Consider the following 19,739-nt stretch of genomic DNA (forward strand, 5'->3'; position numbering starts at 1 on the left):
GGTGAGTCTATTGCATTTGGGGAGAAACTGAAGGGATGGCATAGAGAGTAATCTTTCCTTTGGCCACTGGAGAGTTTCCCTAATAGTTGGTATGGGGTCAGAGCAGGACAGCCCAGCTGGCTAGAAGTCGCTTACAAAGAGTCAGAGCTTCCAAGAGAAGCTGTCAAGAAGTGGAGGGTGGGGAGGAAGCAAATGGACAAGAGCTCTAGAGATTCATGGTTGGAGAATTGTTTTCCTTCTGGGGGATCCTGGCCTTACCCTCAGGGCTCTGGGTGGTCCTCCAAGCATACAGCCAGTGCTCAGTAAACATTCCTTTATCTGTTATGGCTACCTCTGCTTTGTGCTGAACTTTCTTTCCTCCCTCTGGCAATAACCAGCTCAATGGCCGTTTCTTAAGGCCAGATGCATTTATAGGCGCCCTTTTATCTGTCTAATTTATCTCTTGTCCCTTGCCCTGCTTTAGTCTCTCTGGTGAGATTCTCCTGATGTGTGTTCTTTGCAGCTGTAGGCATAGCTGGGCCCAGCGCAGGGCCTTGCACTAGAAGCACCAGGTGTTTATTTTATTGGGGATGTGAGTTTCATTATAAAACATCCCTGGGGAAGGAGCTTTTGACATCTGAGAAGTCTCCCTTTTCATAGCTATTCATGCAAAGGTCACGAAGCCATGTGCCCAAGGAAGGCCAGGTGGGGATAGTAGTGACTGGGGCACATGTCCCCCCTGAAGAGGTACCCAGTGTGTAGTCCCCGCTGGTTGCTGCCACGAGGAGGCAGGGACCATTGTGGCTAGACTCACTGTGTTTCCCAGATGAGCTGGAGAGCTGGTGAAAGTGCTCAAGTGTTAAGTGCTGGCGACTAAAAACAGCTTCAACTCCACTGGTCAAACAAAACTGCCCTGCGGCCAGAGTATGACCACAGAGTGCTTATCTATAGAGCAGGGTCAAATTTGGGGGCGGGAAGCCATCAGTGTAGGAGAAGCTCTGTCCTCACTGAGGACAAGGCCTGGGTACTCAAGCCCTAGAACCTTCTAGGGCACAGAGTCCTCTGTAGCCCTCAGGGCTTTGGTCCCGTTGTGTGTCTGTGGGCCACCAGAGTGGGGCTAGGGGTGCATCATAGGCTGCAGTGTCTCAGAAGGGAATTGTACCAGAACGTGTCTATGGGTTGTCTTGAGATCCTTGGAGGAGGGTTGTAATGCACCATTCTTTTGGGGTGATGATTTGGGCTCTGCTGGGTATTGGACAGTGACAAATTCTTTTGCAAAGGCATTGTGGTAGCAAGGTCTGGTTGGAGTGGGGCCCGGGAGTCTGGTTGAAGTGGGGTCTAGGTGTCTGGGGGGAGTAAGGCCTGATAATTCCAGTGAAACCTACCTATAAACTTGGGCCCTGTTTTCCTGGGCCACAATGACCACTCTTAACAGAAATACTTGCTGTTGGCCATGGGGGTATCATGGAGGAGCTCAGGTCATGGTATTCTACCCTGATTTTGGCCAGGCTGTCTCTTGGGGGCATCAGGAGGCTTATGTAGATGGAGGAATGCACCTACGGAGTCAAGGGACTCTGAGGGACCCTCAGGGCTTCCAGAGAAGCCTGAAGGTCACACAGAGAAGAGTCGGTAGAAAGAGGCACGTGTTCTGGCAGTGTCTCTGGGTTTTATTTATTAACTTTTCTCATTTGTGAAGCCACACCCCGCATCCCAACGGAGTGAATTTCCCGGCAGCTTTGGGACATTTTCTCCTGGCAAATGGGCCAGGTTTCACTGCTCTCTCGCAACATCTTCTATTTCTGTCTTCTAAATGCATTTACAAGTCTTCAGGCCCCAGCTGAGCAATCACAAGATGATCACTTACTCCAGCGCTAATTCCAAGTCCTGGCTTGGCGGCTTGTTCCTTTTTTTCTTTTTTCTTTTTCCTTTAGGGTGATGGCTGGGAAGCCTTTTCTTCTCCTTTCTCTACAGAAGAAGAAGGAAGTGATACCACTGCCTTCTGCACTGATGTCAAGCTCTTGGGTCAGGCTGGTTGGGTAGATCCTAATCCTCCCTCACCCCTAATATTAGTCAGTGTGATTCTTCCCCATGCCAGTGATGCTAAGTTACTTGAAAATTAGGGCTCTTGGCTCCTACTCCAAGATTTATGAGGGACTGACTTGTTTATTTTTGAAGGCTTCAGTTTTTTTCTATCTTTTGTCGAATGTGGAAAATGAGATATCGATTAATATACATCCAGGAAAATCTTCTTTCAGAGACTGGGAGATTCTTGACCCTCGTGTGTGGATTAAGGATGCTTAAGGATAAGGACTTCCCCAAATTGATCATTGGAATAGGTCTTTGGTAATCTGCAAACTGGGATACAATAGGATAGCATTTACTCTAGGCACGGATGTGATGAAGATTAGATAGGAGCCACATATAGCTTCTAGCCCACCGTCCAGCAAATAGTTCAGAAATGACAGTTGCTGATAAAGACAGTAATTATTCCTGTCATTCATGGTGGTGGTGTGATAATAGAACCAACGAGGCGGGATCAGGTGACCTTGATGGTTATCCTGACCACTTCTTTCTTTTGGAGAAGCTGGATTTCTGGCCCTCAATGGATCCATCTTTCTGTGATGGGAATACTTACAGCTTCGATCTCTGGTATCTTTCTTCCTTGAATATGGTGAATGAACCCTGATACATTTCTCTGTTCTCTCCATTCTGCGTTCTGTGTAGACCCCTCTGCAGGCGCCGTGATTTTCTGACAGGGCCTTACACCATTGACATGCATGAGCTTACAACTTTATTTCTAGCTGATTGGAGACCAAGGCCACCAACACTGTTGAACTTGGACTCTTCCCTGAGTCCCCTGAGTCCTGCTTCTGCAGCTGGTTGCTCTTTTCCTCTGTGGAGCTTGTTTTCTCTGGCATGGCTCCCACAGAGACTGAATCTCCCCTGTCTGGAGTCCCCATAAGTGGAGAGATGCAGATCCCGGGCTGTGGGCTGCCCTCAGACAAGGGTACTTTTTTGATCTTGAGCACTTCATGGTTTCTATCCATCATCTCGCAAAATTCTCATAACCATCACAGGTCAACCTTATTTTACAGCTCAGGAGACAGGCCCAGAGAGGGTATCACTTGTAAGTAGCGAAAACAGTACTGTTTTCTGCTTTCCTCTTCAGGAATCCTTCCACTCTATCCATGGATCAGAAGGAGTAGCATTTTTCACAGGGGCAACTGGAAAAGCAACCATACAATGAAAAATGCAAAAAAATTGCATAAACAATACGAGTCTTCAAAGATAGATGGGAAAAGCCAGCATAGACTGGGGACTTGCTCTGTGCCACAGATTATGCCTAGTGCTTTGGCAAGTACAAGTTCATTAACTCCTCCCAGAAACTAGAGTGAGGTTCCTCTTCCCATTTTGTAGTTGAGAACACTGGAGCCCAGAAGTCATAGCTGATATTTCAAAAGTTCAGACAAGAAGGATGTACATTCATTTGGCTCTGAAATTCATATATATTTTTTAAAATTCCTGGAGTGTTTTGTCTCCCAGGTTTTCACAGCAGGAACTTCTTATAGGAGGGGTGGGGGGGCTTTAAAGTTTTATTAGAGAGTTGCTATTTCCCCCTGGGGATTTAGCAACATCCATCCTCAAAGAGCTCTGTCAAGAAAGCTCTGTTTAGTTTCCTTTTCTATTCAGGTCAAATCCTATAACAACAGTTACATTACAAGCCGAATATCTTTATTATGAAAGATTTCGTAGCATTAGCCTATGGCCTATTTATTTCCAAGAATATTTAATGCAAGATTCCAGCAAGCCAAACACATTTATTTAATCCTTTTGAGCTGCCTGTGGTAGGATCTCTTCTGTGTTCACTTTCTTGCTCTTTTCCAAAAAGCTTTGGATGTCAGGCTGAGCCCTTCAACACTCTGTGGTAAGCAAAGGTGCACTTAATTTTTGACTAGGAGAGCTAGCCCCCAGCTCCAGATCTGGGAGTATGAGGGGTCGGGGGTGGGGGGGGATGCCCTGATTTGGTCACAATCCGGTCAACTCTGCTGTGTTCACAAAGAGAGCCAGTTGAAAAGAGAAAGTGGTAGGAGTCCCTACCCTTCCAGGGACCTGGCTGTGTAGGCAATTTATTTCTCCTGAGATCACTGGGAGGAAAACACGGAAAGATGGATTAATTATGTACTGTAAATCACACAGTGTTCTTCCTCTTTGAAATAACCCCCGAGTTTAGGTTCCAAGTTGAGGTGTAGATATTACATCAGCAAATGGTTACCTCTCTGACTGTCCCTTATCTCTGTACTGAGACTTTTCCCCACATCCCAGAGTGATTGGTGACTGGCACACTCTCCCCATTGCTGCTCCTCTGAGTGTCCTTTCTCCTCGGTTCTATCTGGGGGATTTGGCCACTAAATGCTCCATTAGTGGTGCTGGGGAACATGGGCTTTGAGGATAGAAAGACCAGGGTTTTATTCCTGGATCTGCACCCTGATGTTGGCCTTAGGAAAGCTACTGAGCTTCCATGATCTCTAGAGAGAATGTAAGAGGTCCCCCTGCCTCTTCCTATCCATTACAGAATCAAGACTTCTTCCCTGCTCATTGCCCCCTAGTTTCACAGGACTGTAGATAAAGCTGGAAGGAGTTCTAGCTTCATCTAAGACCCAAACTTCTTTTTCTATATTTACTTCCATGTCTTTCCTTTTGATACCCATCCAACATTTCTACAAGCTCAACTGGGCCCAGGTGGGAGTCTCAATTCTCCTGTCTCAGCCTCCCAAGTACTGGGATTACTGGTGTAATGCACCACACTCTGCTGTTTATATTTTTTGAGTGCCTTAGCATATACTAAAACATAGTAATAAATTATATGGTTTCTTCCATCTATATCCCCTTATGTTTTACTTTTTTAGTATTTTTATTTACATTTTGTTGGTGCATTATAATTGTATAGAACAGTGAGCTTTACACTGATAGCATTCTTCTGTGCGCATAGCATAATTTGGTGTTTCCTTCCTCCTCCAGCCTCTCCTTTCCCTTCCCTCCTCTCTCCCCCGAGTCCCTTCCACTACTCTCCTGTTCTCTCTCCTCATTTTCATGGGGTCTCTTTATTATCTTTTTTCCCCCTCTAGCTTCCACATATGAGCGGAAACCTGTGGCCCTTGATTTTCTAGGTCTGGCCGACCTCACTTATGATGCCCTCCAGTTCCATTCATTTTCCTGCCGATGACTCGATTTTGTCCCTTGTGACTGAGTCAAGCTCCATCGTGTGTCTGTTCTACATTTTCTTTAATCATTCATCTGTTGTCAGACATCTAGCCTGGTTCCATCACTTGGCTACCATGAGTTGTATGGCTAGAGCCATGGCTCTGTGCATGTATCGCTACAGTATTCTGACTCAAATTCTTTTGGATGAATACAAAGGAGTGGTTGCATTCTTGATTCTCTTTTTCTTTTCTTCACTGCTCTCCTCACCTTTCTATCATGCACTTCATAAAAGTCCATAAAACGTTCTGTGTCCATCCCTACCCCCTTTTTGTGCCCGCTGTCTCTGCCATCTTGGTCGGCGCCACTCTTCTGCCTTCTGGCACCCTGGCGGCAGCCTCCTGACTTCAGTGTTTTCACTTCCACTTCGGTCCCCAACATTTCATTCTCAGCACAGTTGTCAGAGTGATATTTTAAATACATAAATCCGATCATGCCACTCTGCTGCTCAAAGCCCTCCAATTACTTTCTGCTTTACTTAGAATCAAGCTAAACCCCTCAGTGTGGTTACGGGATTCACACTGCTGTAGTTCCTGTCTCCCTTTTTAATTTCCTGATACTTCTCCCCTACTCTCTCTATTGCAGCCGTGGACCTTTTTTCACTTCCTTGCACGTGCCATGCTCATTTCCCATTTAGAGATTGGGGCGGATCCACCTGCCTCTGCTCCAGAGCTCTGTGCAACTGGCCACTCTCATCACTACCACACCACCATGTTACTTTCTTATCTGGGACTACTCTGACCATCCACACTTAGTGGCCTTTCTTCTCCTAACAAGCCTCTGTCACTCTTTATAACAGCATGTGGCTGTCCAATTCCTTGTCCTTTTTACTGTTGACTATCCAAAAGCATCTTATCAATTATTTGTTTGATAGCTTATGCTCTATCTCCCCTTTTGGATGTAAACCTCCACGGGATGGGGACTTTGTAGTGTTCATGGCTACTTACCTAGCATTTAGAACAGTGCCGCCACGTGCCAGGTAGCTATTTGTTGAGTGCACGGGTAACTTTATTCTGACTTGATCATCCTATGAATGAGAAGATGTGTTGAGTGCAGAGGAATTCTGCCTGAGATCCCCTTGGTTAAGATAGAGCCAGGACTAACCCACGTTCTGGTACCTTCAGTGTGGCATTCTCATTATATTATCATTCTGACTTTCTTTGGGTCCCATCTATCTGGTGCTTCTCAGACTTCTATGCATGGCCCACACCACTGGAGTCCTGTTTGAATGAAAGGTTACCTAGGCAAGTTGTATATATAAAGTACTGGCATTATGAACGTGCACATATAAATAGTACAGAATCATAGCACAATAGCACCTTCCTGAAGTGTGGTGCAAAACTGTACAACAGAGGCAAGCCATCTATCTCTGCACTATCTTCTCATCCAGCTCCCCCTGCTCAGAGCTCTGGCCCCAACTGGCACTTGAGCTATTGCCTCTAATTCAACCTCATCATGAGTTTGATCATCTTGATGAATGACTGAGAGTATGGACTCTTGAACCATACTGAGTTTAAATTCTGGCTCTGTCCTATGTATCTGTATATCTTCGGCAAGTTACTTAACCTATCTGCATATGTGCCCCTTAATCTCCTCAGTTGGAAAATGAAGGTAATATGATTGTTAGTGAGATTAAAAGAGTTAAGCCACAAGAAACATTAAGAAGGATGGCTGGCCCATGATAAGAACCCAAGACAAGTCAAGACAAATAATTTATTATTCTTTAGGTGGTAATGTGACAGTCACACTCTTGGTACGTAGCTGAATGAATATGTAGAGAGATATGAATTAAAAGCCTTCCATGTTAACTTTGGAGGATTTATTGAAGTCCTCCAAGTTGATCATCTTTGAGTTCTTGACCAAACCAGGACAGTGGCTCTTAATTTTTTAAATAAAGTCTCTTGTGGTTAGGTGTTGTGATGCATGCCTATAATCCCAGTACTTGGGATGCAAGCTAGGAGGATCACAAGTTCGAAGCCAGCCTCAGCAACTTAGTGAAACCCTGTTTCCAAATAAAAAATAAAAAAATAGGACTGAGAGTGTAGCTTGAAGGTAGAATGTCCTGGAATTCAATCCCTATCTACACACACGTGCGCGCACGCGCGCACGCACACACACACACACACACACACACACACACACACACACGTCTTTTGAGAGTCTATAAAGTTATAGATTTTTCTTCACAAAAATGAGTTCTGTGTGCACGTCTGTCTTTATTACTCTGAATTTCACTATGATTACAATGCATCAATACAAAATAAAGATTTAATAAAATGTAAGAAAAAACTCTCCCCCACCCCATTTTCCACAGATTTTTTGGGGTGTACAGGTTTCCTTCAAACCCTGTATTATGATCTCCCTTTGAGGATGTCTGAGAGAGATTTTGGGTGACTGGGATGCATGGTTTTGTAAACGTACTAATCCAGAAGTGACAAATGACATTAATATTGTGGGAAACTCTCATGGGCATTAAAGAATGCCTTAATAACTTATAATCTCTACTATGATTTGCGTAAGTTAGGGATATACCAGGCAGGGGGTTTCTCTTTGGGATGATGAAAATATTCTGAAATTGATCATGGTGATGGGTTCCAAAACTCTACAAATATACTTAAAACCTTTGAATTATATAGTTCAATGGGTGAATTATTTTTGTTGTGGGGTATGTGTGTGTGTGTGTGTGTGTGTGTGTGTGCATGCATGCATGGGTTTTATCCTGTGTTCCTCTTTAGCAGAGGCCTCCCTGGCCTATGTGGGGCCCACTGGGTCTCTTTTTCCTCTGCTATGGGGCAGAGGAAGCTAATGTTCCAGATGGAAGCTGCTCCTTTAGCCTGAGTCTTACTGGGATGCTGATGAGAACACAGCTATTGCTGACCTTTTGTGGACATCACATGAGAAAGAAGAAAAATACACTTTTGTTGAGGTTAAAAAGAAAAAAGATCAGATAAACCAGGAATGCAATCATGCCACAGTTATGCTTGTATGTGGAGTAGATGATCTCTGGGTGCCTTAGCCGTCACCCCCTCATTTCTCTCCTACTTGAGAAGGGATCTCAGAACCCACAGGAGAGGGACACTATTCAGCGGTGGCTTTGGACTTCTAATTAAAGTGCATGGATGAGTAAATAAGTGGTAAGCCAGTGGTGATCCTTTATTAGTGGTTGTAGGCTATGTGTGACATAGCTCAGACATCTTGCATGTTACTGTTCTCCAAGTCTTCCAAAACCAGGAGTAAAGGAACCTTGTAGGACTCTGGGGCTGCTGACTGGAGACAGGCAGGTTTGTGGAAGAGGTGCTGGCTGAGCTGTGCTTTGGAGGAGTTTTATATTTGGGTTTGGTGGCCAGCCTGCCTGGGTCACAGTGGCTGCTGCTCACCATGGTTGTGTATGGCTGTTTCTACTTGGAATTCCCTCTAGAGCTGCCTAGACACATGACACAAATCGGTGGTTCTAGGCCATCAAGTCTGGCCACCAAGTAAACTCTGAAGGAATTGCCAAGAGAACTGGATATGGAGCTGTTTGTCAATAGCATGGGGGTTTCACAGAGTTAACGATTTGGGAAGCTTGAGTGCGGACCATCTGCAGTGTGTCTGGAAGAGAGGAAGATGCTGGACTTTGGGTCCACACCAGTGCGGGGAGGAGTGCATGGGTGGCTGGCAGTTGAGAGAGGTCCTGCTCGGCTGCAGCAGGCATTGTGAACACACCTTGCTCATCCTTTAGCTCTTAGAATCCCTGTACTCTACCCCCACATCTCTGAAATGAGGCAGTATTATAAATGGCCCAGTCCTGACCTCTTAGCATGTTGGGAGATTCTTTTGAAAAAATCTGGAACCAGCAAGAGGCAGGCAGAGGCGAGCTGCAGCCAGTCCCTTTCAGCCTTCTCCACTTCATTCTATCTGCCCACCACCCTTCCCGGAGGAGCGAACATTCCAGTGCAATGTGATGCAGGGACAGAAGGTCACTGTAGTGCTCACTATTTGCCAGGTGTCCCGCGGTACACTTTATGTACCATTCTGTGCTCATCATAGCAGGTGGACATAACCATTGTCTCCAGTTTACACGTGGAGAATTTGAGGCATAAATATAAATTAAATAATGTGCCTGATTCCACAGCTACTAAATGGCAGGGCCAGAAGCCAAGCCCTGGGTAGCCTGTGTCTAGGGCTCCAGAGTCTGTCCTCTTCCAACCCCTCTTTACCATCTGCTGCCGTGGCCAGCTCAGGTCAACCCGGGTTGTTGTGGGTTCTCAGGAACCCAGCTGGAGAGGAGAGGAAGGCGATAAACTTCCCACTAGCCCTTCAAAGAAAGGAGGCTTTTGAGGAGAAGCCCGTAGGAGGTCAGTATCAGTGCCTGAAACCAAGCCCTGCTCTGCACCTGGTGGCTGGCGAGGTCTTGGTGTGTGGGAAGTCCTCCTGGCTGGCACTCAGAGGCCATCAGCAGACGGCCACACACTGTGGGTTCTCAGCAAAGAAAAAGGCACCCAATGACCAAGCAGATAGAGACAAATGGTGCTATGGTATGTGGATGCAGGAGCAGCCTTCCCCTTCAGACTCAAGAAGGTGGGACTGCTTGCTCTCCTCCAGCCCTGGCTGTCTTTGGCTCTTGTCTCAGGCAGGACTCTGACTGTAGGTGGCACACCCATGACAAACATTGGGGCTAGGAGGATGTGGGCCAGATTAGGGGAACTCTAAGACTCTGTTCTAACATCCTGAGCTTTTGAGTCCATGGAGTCACTTCATTATGCGACCCCTCGTGGTACAGTTAAGATGCATTCTTTCTTCAGGTGTGCCTGGTTGCTGCCTTTGTCCGGTGTTCCAGCCCCTATGGCGTCTGAGGACATGGAGCAGAGTCTTGTTCCTCCTTTAGACAGATCCTTCTTGCTCTTCTTGAACTCTGATTGGGGTTTCTACTGCAGAATTCACTTAGCTGTAGATTTTCTACCAGAATTTCTTAGCCTTTACACGTTCATCTGTTGCCTCTAAAGAAAGTCAATTTCCAGCCCACCGACACCATTAGTCTCCAGGGCAATTGCCTCTCCTGGGGCTCCGGAGAGGAATTGTTCCTTGTTCCCTAGTGAGGCAGGGGCAAGCTTCCAAATCGATTTTTCTTTTTTCTTGTCCATTTGTGCCTCTCCTCCAGCCTCCTGTGGTCCTGCATTCTGCAAGTCCTCCCTGATCATTTATTTCTGTTTACTTGTTTTGTGATCCACCCAAGACAGACAAAATCAACATGACCCAGATAAAATGGCCATGTACCTCCCTCGCTGATCCACTGCATGCTTATAGTATTTATTTCATAACTCTTTTAGTCAAAAGCCCTAAACTCACCTTTAGAAATGGTTCTCTCTGATTTCAAGGGTCCCAGATTGCTAGGATCCCCTATACTGAACTTTAACACTTTCCTGATAACCTTGTCAGCTTTCAACCTTTTAAAAACTCAAGTCTAATGCTGAGTGGACATTTTGGCCTGCATGTCTCCTAACCTTGGGGATTAGACGGCGTGTTCATATTTTCTAGTCTTGATTATTCTCAATAGATTTTCTTTCTTTTCTCCCCTCCCCGAAGGCTTCATTACTCCCCATTTGTCCACTTCTCTTTTGTCCATTTTTCTTGTTAAGGACAGATTTAGAAAATGAGTTTAGTCTCTTGGCTATTTTGGAGTCATCATTAATTTCTGCCCCTCTTCATTCCATAGCATGCCAGCGGTTTTGTGTCTCCTTCCCCCTTGCTTTTTCTTGATGGATTTGCCAAAGTCTCTTTTCCTCTCGGGTTAACCCCTTTGTCTCTTTTGGCTTGCCTTGGTCCTGAGGAACTTCTGTCTTTTCTGAATAGTCTTCTATGTGATCCAGCCATTGTGATTTGTCTTGGGTTTGAAGGGCACTGACTTTCTAGAGAGGTAAAGCTAGGTACCACCCCAGGTGAACTCATCTCTGGCTGCACCAAGGAGTCTCCCCAAATGCATCTTGAATCCCCTCTAAGGGAGTCTAGCTTAGACTTGAAATGCATCTGTAGAAAAGTCTCTCTCTCTAATGCCAGCTCCTCAGGGGCAAAGCTTAGGTCTTATTAAATCATTTTCCATATATAGATATACATACACACACATATATTTGAAGAATAATTGCATGAGAGAGAGTAAATAAAAGAGTAAAAAGGACCTGTTTTTGGTTTTGTGTGTGTGTGTGAATCTGGGGTTCCTGGAAACCCTTATACCTCCGGGCTACACTCCCAGACCCATTTTCATATTTTTATTTGGAAACAGGGTCTATTAAGCCAGCGTGGCTGGCTTCGAACCTGCGCGATCCCCCTGTCTCGCCTCCCAAGCACGGGGATTACAAGCATGCACCACCACGCCCGGCTAGGACCTGCACTTTGGAGCTGGGCTGTGAACTTTAATTTAGCTTTGCCATCTCTTTCATTTGAGATTGTTGGCTAAATAATTGTGTCTCAGGATCCTTCCTAGAATAATGGAGAACAATCCCCATGTCACAGAGCTTTTTTATGAGAATTAAAAGAGAGAGCTTGTAAGGTGCCCACCTCAGTGGCTGGACACAGTAGGTTCTCAGTAAGTGTTAGGACTCACACCCTGGAAGCTACTTCAGAAGCTCAGTCTGAATTAAAGGCATTTGAAAGCCCAAGGTCTGAGCATCTGGAATTTAGGCTTCTCTGGGATTCTTACCCAGTGTGTAGGGAAACCAGAAGCTCCAGGGGAAAGGGAGTTAGAGAACTATGTTGGGAAGCTGGTTGGAGCCCCACAGGGTCCCTGCAAAATTTCCAGGGAAATCATAAGGTACATACACCCCCACGGCTCATAGAAGGTATTGGTGTATTGTTATTATAAGAAGGTATCTTTGTATTATTGTCGTCTTCACTGAGAGGGGCGAGGCAGACAAAAAGGGGAGGTGATATCCTGGAGCCAGGCATGTGGGGAGCTATGCAAGCCAGATTAGTGTGTGTGGCTTGCTGCTTCCTAAACAGGTACCTCTGTCTACTGTATCCTTGAGACCTGCTCCTTTCTGTCGTAGAAATTTCTTTTTGCCTCTGGTCACCTCCCTACCTTAGGGTTTGCATCTGTATTTCTGTAACATGCCTTTGGTTTTTACTATGACTTTGAAGCCACCAACCAGGAGAAGGCTCCTCCTTTCTGCCAGTTTTTACAGGCTGAGGTTGAATTCTTTAGAGATCCTGGAGTGTAGGGCACCCTTTAGGGTCTCCTATCTCTTTCTGGTTGGTCAAAAAGGGCAGCATCTATCCTGCTTGCACTGGGGCCTTTGCTGACAACCAGAGCTGTCTGAAGTTGGGGTCAGGGGAGTCATCTCAGTACCTTTGACTTTTCAGAGTGACGAGGGTCCAGAAATCCTCAGGGACCCAATGATGGGCCTGTTGGGAGTCTGAACTCAACACATGTGGCTGTTTGGTCCTTTTGCTGCCCTTATGCCCTAGTGATGTCAATTTGTTGTTAGAGGAGCAAAGAACTTGCAGACTTGTGCTTGTTAGAGACTGAACAGATGACCTTCTCTTCATACCTGTTTCTACATCAATAAAATGGGTCCAGTCCTATAGCTCATTTAATAGTGAAGGTTAAGTGAATAATAGTGGAAAAGGACTTTGACAAGCACCCGGCAGGATATTCAGAGACAGGCTGTGTTCTATGACCCATTCACAGGTGTGGATAATTTGGGCCTATGGCATCACCTTGCCCTCCTAGGAGTCTGGTGTTCAAGCAGAGAGGCTGCTATGGGATGCCCTAGAAGATACCACCAAAGCATTGGACTCTGGGGGAAGCCTGACCCAAACACTTTATCCTTTTGGGTTTGACTAAAAATGGAGAGAAAAAAAAAAGAAAAGAAAAAGCAACTCTGTCTCAGTTTGAAGATCAAATTATAAAGATTTATAAAGCATGTTGTTGATACTTCAGAATCAACCTCACCCAGTGCTTCCTCTGTCCCTTGAGCCTGACATTTAACTACTGATGTTTTTGTGCTTTCAAGTCCTATAAAGTCCACTCACAATGGCCTTTGGAATCATGCAGCATTTTCCTGAGACATGAATGCATTAATTCCCTCCAAGGATAAGTGTTGAAATCTTCCTCTGCCCTAGGCAAAGTTGACTTAAGTTAAGGAGTTGGTTTCAGTGGGATAGTTTAGGGGTGGGAGAGGAAGAGACTTGTAGAGACAGTTACTACATAATATGCGACAAAAGCATCTCATCCATCTCTGGGGAAGGAGGGAATAGCAGGAGGACAGCTTCCCAGGGAGGGGCATGACAAACAGCCCAAGACTTAACAGTGGTACCATCTAGCAGCTTAAAGAGATCTGGGGAAGGATTAATGAAAACTATTCCAGGTAGAGGGGATTGCATTCTGCATGACCAGAGGTGCTGTGTGCTCGTGGCCTATGGGGCCGATGAAGCCTGGAATCAGACAGAAAACACAGCTCCCAACATTCTGCCCTCTAGCTCCACTGTCACTAGTGCAGAGGGCTAGAATCATTGCTTCCAGGCTCATTGTCTTTTACATGGTTCCCAGGATCCAAGATCCCTCTTTCTGTGGCAGCAGAGCTATTCACTCTGGAGCACAAGGGTGGGTCAAGGCTACAAAAGAACAGGGTCCATTCAATAGTATTAGATGCTCCTGTGCCTCCTTGTGTCCTTTCAAGGGCCCCAGTTTCTTACAATATAGTGTCCTGAAGGCCATATCATCCTAAGAGGTCCTCCTAGAGCTGCTGCTCTCCACCTCATCCCATCTTTATTTTCTATGAACCCTGCAAAGAGGTTGTTTAAGAATTCTAACCCCATCCTCTTGAATGTGACTCTGATGCTTTTAGGGTAAGAGCCAAACTTCCTGCCTCAGTCTACCAGGTGAGTATGTGGCCCATTCAGGGACCTAGGTGGGATGGCATGGAAGCCTGTGGGAACAGCCTTGAGACCAACCCCAGGCTACCACCCTATGCCTTCTCTTCTGCAGCCATAATGTGCTTCTCAAGACCCCCAAAGCACCTCACTCCCTCTGGCTCATGGCTTCTGCCTGTGTGGTCCCTCGGCTCAGCGGGTTTTCACCTAGTGCTGACTGACCTTAGCCAGTGCCCCCTTCTTCAGGCTTTACTCAAGGTCACTTGTTGAGGTCCCAAAGCCAAAGGAACCTGTTGAGTTAACCAAAGCTGCAGGAAATGGAAAGTAGGCTTCTGCCTTTGAGACTGAACGATCTTCTGTTGCCCATTGCATCTGACTGTGGACTGTGCCAGTGCATCTTAGACAGATGCCCCCACAGTGATTGCTCACAAGGGACACCCTCATGCCCCACCCACCTTGATGCCTTCCTTCCAAAGTAAAATGTCACATTAGTCTTGTCCTTTCCTGCATCAGGGGAGCCCTGCTATGGGGGCAGGTGACTTCCTCTTCAGGGGTCAGTGGGGCTGCCCCTCCATGTACTAGCTGTCCTTCTGCAGCTCAGGAGCCTCTGCCAACACCAGGAAAGGTAGCATTTGCAAAGAGAAACTGTTCTCTTTATTTATTGTGCAGAAAAGAAAACAAATTAAGCCCTTGTAATTATATAGTCAGGCATGTTCTTAAATAAAGTGCAAGCAGTCAGAGCTCCATTTAGAATATTAATAATTGCATTCCTGAACCTTGATCCCCAGCAGCTTTTTCTCTTTCCAGTCTTTCCTTCATTCCTCATCCATCTTTACTCCTTTTCTCCTCTCTCTCCCTCAGCAATCTCAGGAAGGACCTGGCATGCTGCAATGGCAGCCTGGGAAGCCCACGCTGCACTTTTTGAAGATCATGAATAGCACTTATTAAGTGATTTCATGAACATGGGGCTGTGCTAGGATATTCTTGTCCTGCCTACACCTCCTTTATTTTGGTAAATCAATGAGGAATGGAATAATGTTGTGTCTGAGGACACAAGCGTTGGAGTTGATCAGAGTTGGACTCTGTTCCCAGCCTGACTGCTGACCAGCTGCCAGATTTTGGTCATGTTATCTAATCTCTTTAATCTGGTGAGGAGAGCATCTCCCTCAGAGGCTTTTTTTTGTGACTTAGATGAGACAATGTGCTTGAAGTCCTGGCACACAGCACATTCCTTTTCTGTAGTTCTAGATCATAGCATGTATGAGAATTCTGTGACATCTCTTTCTTATTTCCATGGTCCTGGGATCATCCTTTCACTGATATGCCTTGAACATACCTGGTACCTATTAGGTGTCTTTAAGCAATGAATGGATGCATCTGCTTGGGACCTATTAGTAGGACGTAGAATGGGGCAGTCAGTGACATTGTGTGGTGTCCTGTTCTGAGGGTCTTACTGGCATACTTCTTCTAATGACTAATGACCAATCCCCTGAGCAGTATGCTGTCAAAATTAACAAGGGTATCGTGTTTTATAAACCACATCTCAAAAGTACCATCTCATTTCAAAGGCAGCAGCAAAATGAAGTCGCAATTACTGGTCCTTGGTTATTGTCACGTTTTGGCCACTGGTGAGGAATCTGAAGGAATGTGGTATTATGGGTAGGATCTGATATGTCCCCAAAGGCTCACGTGTTAGGCAATGTAGCAATATATAGAGGTGAAATGATTGGATCATGAGGGTTTGGCCTCATTGGTGGATTAATTGGTTTGATAGATTGATAATTTGCATGGATTTACTGGGAGGTGGAAAACTATATGCAGGTGAGGTATGACTGGAGGAAATAGGACACTGGGGGTGTGTTCTTGGGAACTATGTCTATCCCTGGTTCTCGTTCTCTCTCTCTCTCTCTCTCTCTCTCTCTCTCTCTCTCTCTCTCTCTCTCTCCTTTTCAGCTGCTATGAGCTGAGCAGCTCTCCTCCACCACACTCTTCCACCATGATGTTCTATCTCACTTCAGGCCCAGGTTAATGGAGTCAACCAACCAACCATGGACCTCTAGAACCATGAACTGAAATAAACTTCTCATCAATAAGTAGTTCTTGTCAGGTATTTTGGTCATAGCAATGAAATGCTAATACTAGTGGCATGTAAACTGGAACTTGGGTCTCAGGCTCTGAGTTCTTTGTTTTTTCTGCGACAGTGGTCTATTTCCTAAGCCATTGCCAGCACCTGCAAGGACACTCTCCTGGCTTCTAGACCTCAGAGTTTTGATGTTGCTGCAGGACCTGGCCACCTTACTTTTTCTTTCAATTACCTTTCCAGTGATATGGAAATCATGTAACAACATTGGGTTTCCTGGTGATATTATGGTAGTTAAGTCATAGACAGAAACTAACTGGAAATAGTTTGAAAACATGAAAAGCTTGTTTGATTAAAAATATTAGGTGAGCCGGGTGTGGAGGTGCATGCTTGTAATCCTGGTACTTGAGAGACTGAGACAGGAGGATTGCGTAGGCTCGACACCAGTCTCAGCTATTTAGTGAGGCTCTCAGCAACTTAGTGAGACCCTGTTTCCAAATAAAATATAAAACAGTTTGGGGGTGTAGCCCAAAGGTAGAAGGCCCCTCAGTTCTATTCCAAGTACAAAAAAAGCCCCTCAAATATTGGGTGATTATATGATGGTAATATGGGTATAGGTGATTATATGAGTATCACATGGTGATAGGTCTTGTTAAATGCAGGTAACAGGTGCTCTGGAAACATCTCCCTATGGTGACACTGAAACTTGGGGTGGGAAGGATGGAGATATTAAGACAGGACTTGGTTCAAGTGGAGGTGGAATATTTAGTCTAGTTGGGAAGATAAAATTAGCTTTCTTAGTCCAGTGATAATGATGTATTATCTGCTGGATGATGCTGACTGTATCAGGTAGAGATATTCTTGTATCTGTCGATGCTGGGCAGGATTCAGGAAGGATGTTGGTATTAAATTTGTCCTTGAAGGAATGTTTGAAATAGTATATAAGAAGAGAGAGAAAACTAATTGATTGATTGTGTGTGTGTAGGTGTGTGTGTTTGTGTGTGTGACTTCTGAGTATGCACACATGCATACTCACAGCTAAGCAGGGAATGAAATTAAGATAAAAAGAGAGAAAAATATTTGTTGTGTTCATCTCTGTGTCAGGCACTCTCCCAATATAATCTTGCTCAAATACCAGTATTTTTCTTGCTTTTACAAATGAGGACACTGGGGCTTAGGCTATGCAGTTTGTCCAAGGTCACACAGCTAATAAAGTTGGGTCTTTGTCTATAAGTATCAGCTCCAGTACTTATGTTCTTTTTGCTGTATCTGATGTAAAGGCCATTTTACCTCTCTAAGCATGATCAGGAGCTCAACTTTCATAAACAAAGGAACACTGAAAAAATTTTTTGGGGAGCAGGGAAACTAATATGTCACCATCACTACTTTTGCTTACTCAACTCAGCCTTCATGGCCACCCTCTCAGATTCAGCACCATGGCCAGCGCCCAGGGGGCCCTCCCTTCCCTCCTGGGCATGGTAGGTTGTGAACAGCTCCCCTGAGAGAGGCTCCCAGGCTTTGGCTTTCTCCTGACTCCCTTTCAGCACATCACAGCTGCCGGCAGCTGACCTGTGACCTTAAGTAAGTGCCATACCCATGGCGTGCACAAAGCTGAGCACAGGTGGTGGACAGGTGTCCTATTCTGTTTGCCAGCCTGCCTGGTGGGATGTAAGCAGGGGAAAGAGTGATCCTCCCCCACTCCCCAGGTCCAATCCAGAGTGAAAGAGGATTGTGGTTTATGATTTTGGTTGTCTAGAGCCCTGGGACTCTCAGGGTTTGAGAGCCATAAGGGTTCTTCTTTTTTCTAGGAATGAGCTTCCGGGTCAAGCCTGTTCTGTTCTGTTGAATGGGGTCCAGAGCAAGTGGACTTGTGATGAGCTTTCTTACATGAGTGGACAAACAGGGCCATCTATGGAAGCAGTACCACAGAGATGGCTGAGTTATGGGGCCGGAGGGTTGTCCTTCATGATGGTGAATTTTCTCCCTTCTTGGAAGGTTTTCATCTATGTGGTGAGAAGAAGAGCTCCCATCTGGAGACGAGGACAACTGGGCATGTATGTGTGTACACAAAGATACACACATACAAGTGTACATTACAGTGGCATGCTGAGGGTGTGGATTTTGGAATTAGACACAGTAGACTTTAGTCCATCTTTTAACATTACCGGCCTCATGCCTTTGAACTAGCTACTTAACTTCTGAGCCATGGATTCTCCTTGTGTTAAATGAGTACAAACCATCTTCATAACATAGACTGTAAAATGTGGTTGGGAAGATTCAGTGAAGTTATATCTTTAAAGCATATAGTGATTACCTCCTAATAAGCACTCAATACATGTTGCTCATTATTTTAATTTCTCAGAAAATTATTTCTGTATCTCAATTTTCTTCAGTTTACTCACATGATTGTTGTTAATAAGTGTGGAAAAGTCCCCGTGGTAAGGGGAATGATTAGCGAGTTAATTAATTGTTTGCACTTATGTTCAAAGCTTAAGGTTTTAAATTAAGTCGAGGTCAGTGCTAGTAGTGCTGGTATGAAAAAGAATTAGTTTTGTTTGGTATCCTGTTCACTCCAAGACTCGGGGAAATCAAACCATTCTGGGAAATTCACCTGCATGTTTTTATTTCACAATGATTGTGATCAAAGTGCAAATTTCCTTCTGCTTTGTGCAAAGAAGTATATATAAGCTGAAACAGAGTCCACAGACCTTAAGGTTGCTGGTCATTTCTTGGAGGGCTGGCCTGTGACCGGGCCCATACACATGTGTGCTCTTTGGTTTTCCTCTCCCTCATTTCCCTCAGTCTCAATTAAAAGTGCCTTGTCTCTATAGAAAAAGCCCCCCCCTCCCCCCAGTTTATAGTCACTTCTCAGCCTGGGGAAAGGTGGGGAATCAGCTCCTTGAGAAGAGAATCAGGTGGGGGAGGGGCTGGTTCTGTGTTCCAAATACTCAGTACGAGATAAGGGTTCTTATTTTTGTCTCTTCCTTGCGTAAGTCTTCGTGGACACTGCCAGGTCTCCACAGGTGACAGGCCACGGGGAATAGGACTTGAAGACTGCTTTTTCCAAAACATTTTGCAGAATTGGGTAACAGAGGCCAAAAGATTGGGCATGGTATAAATTATAGAAAACAGTGGTGTAATGACATTGTTTGGTGAATAAATTAAAGCCCTGAGTCATGAGGCCACTGGCAGAGAGGGAGCAGAGAAGTATAATTAAAAGGACAAAAAAGATGTTTTCAGCTGACACTGGAAGTGAGACAGAGATGGGGCAGGATGGGTGGAGAGGGCAGCGGGCCCCTTCCCAGGGCTGTGGCTCAGAAGGGAGGACATGGCTGCTGGTGGCCTTCGGGGAAGGTGAGAAAGGAGGTCAATGCCTCTCAAACTGAGGAGGGTGGTCATGAGGGGAATTTTAGTGACACAGAGGCACATGGGCTTAGGAAGAAAGGATCACTCTCAGATCGGGAACTCTGTAGCAAATGGTAATGAGCTGGGCTGCGAGAGTTGGGGTGAAGATAGGTGAGGTCCTGGGGCATAAGAAGTGAGGTCCAGGTTGGGCCAGGTCCTTGCAGTCACC

The 19,739-nt window shown here is 45.4% G+C and overlaps 1 protein-coding gene across 6 annotated transcripts in view; it reads left to right on the forward strand.

The window, feature by feature from the left end:
- Positions 1-19,739, forward strand: part of NTRK3 (neurotrophic receptor tyrosine kinase 3) — a gene marked incomplete at both ends in the record, with an annotated part of 365,601 nt that overhangs the window by 67,247 nt on the left and 278,615 nt on the right. The gene's annotated exons all lie outside the window — the stretch shown is intronic.

Source organism: Muscardinus avellanarius (assembly GCF_963383645.1).
Source record: "Muscardinus avellanarius genome assembly, chromosome: 3".
NCBI classification, from domain to species: Eukaryota; Metazoa; Chordata; class Mammalia; order Rodentia; family Gliridae; genus Muscardinus; species Muscardinus avellanarius.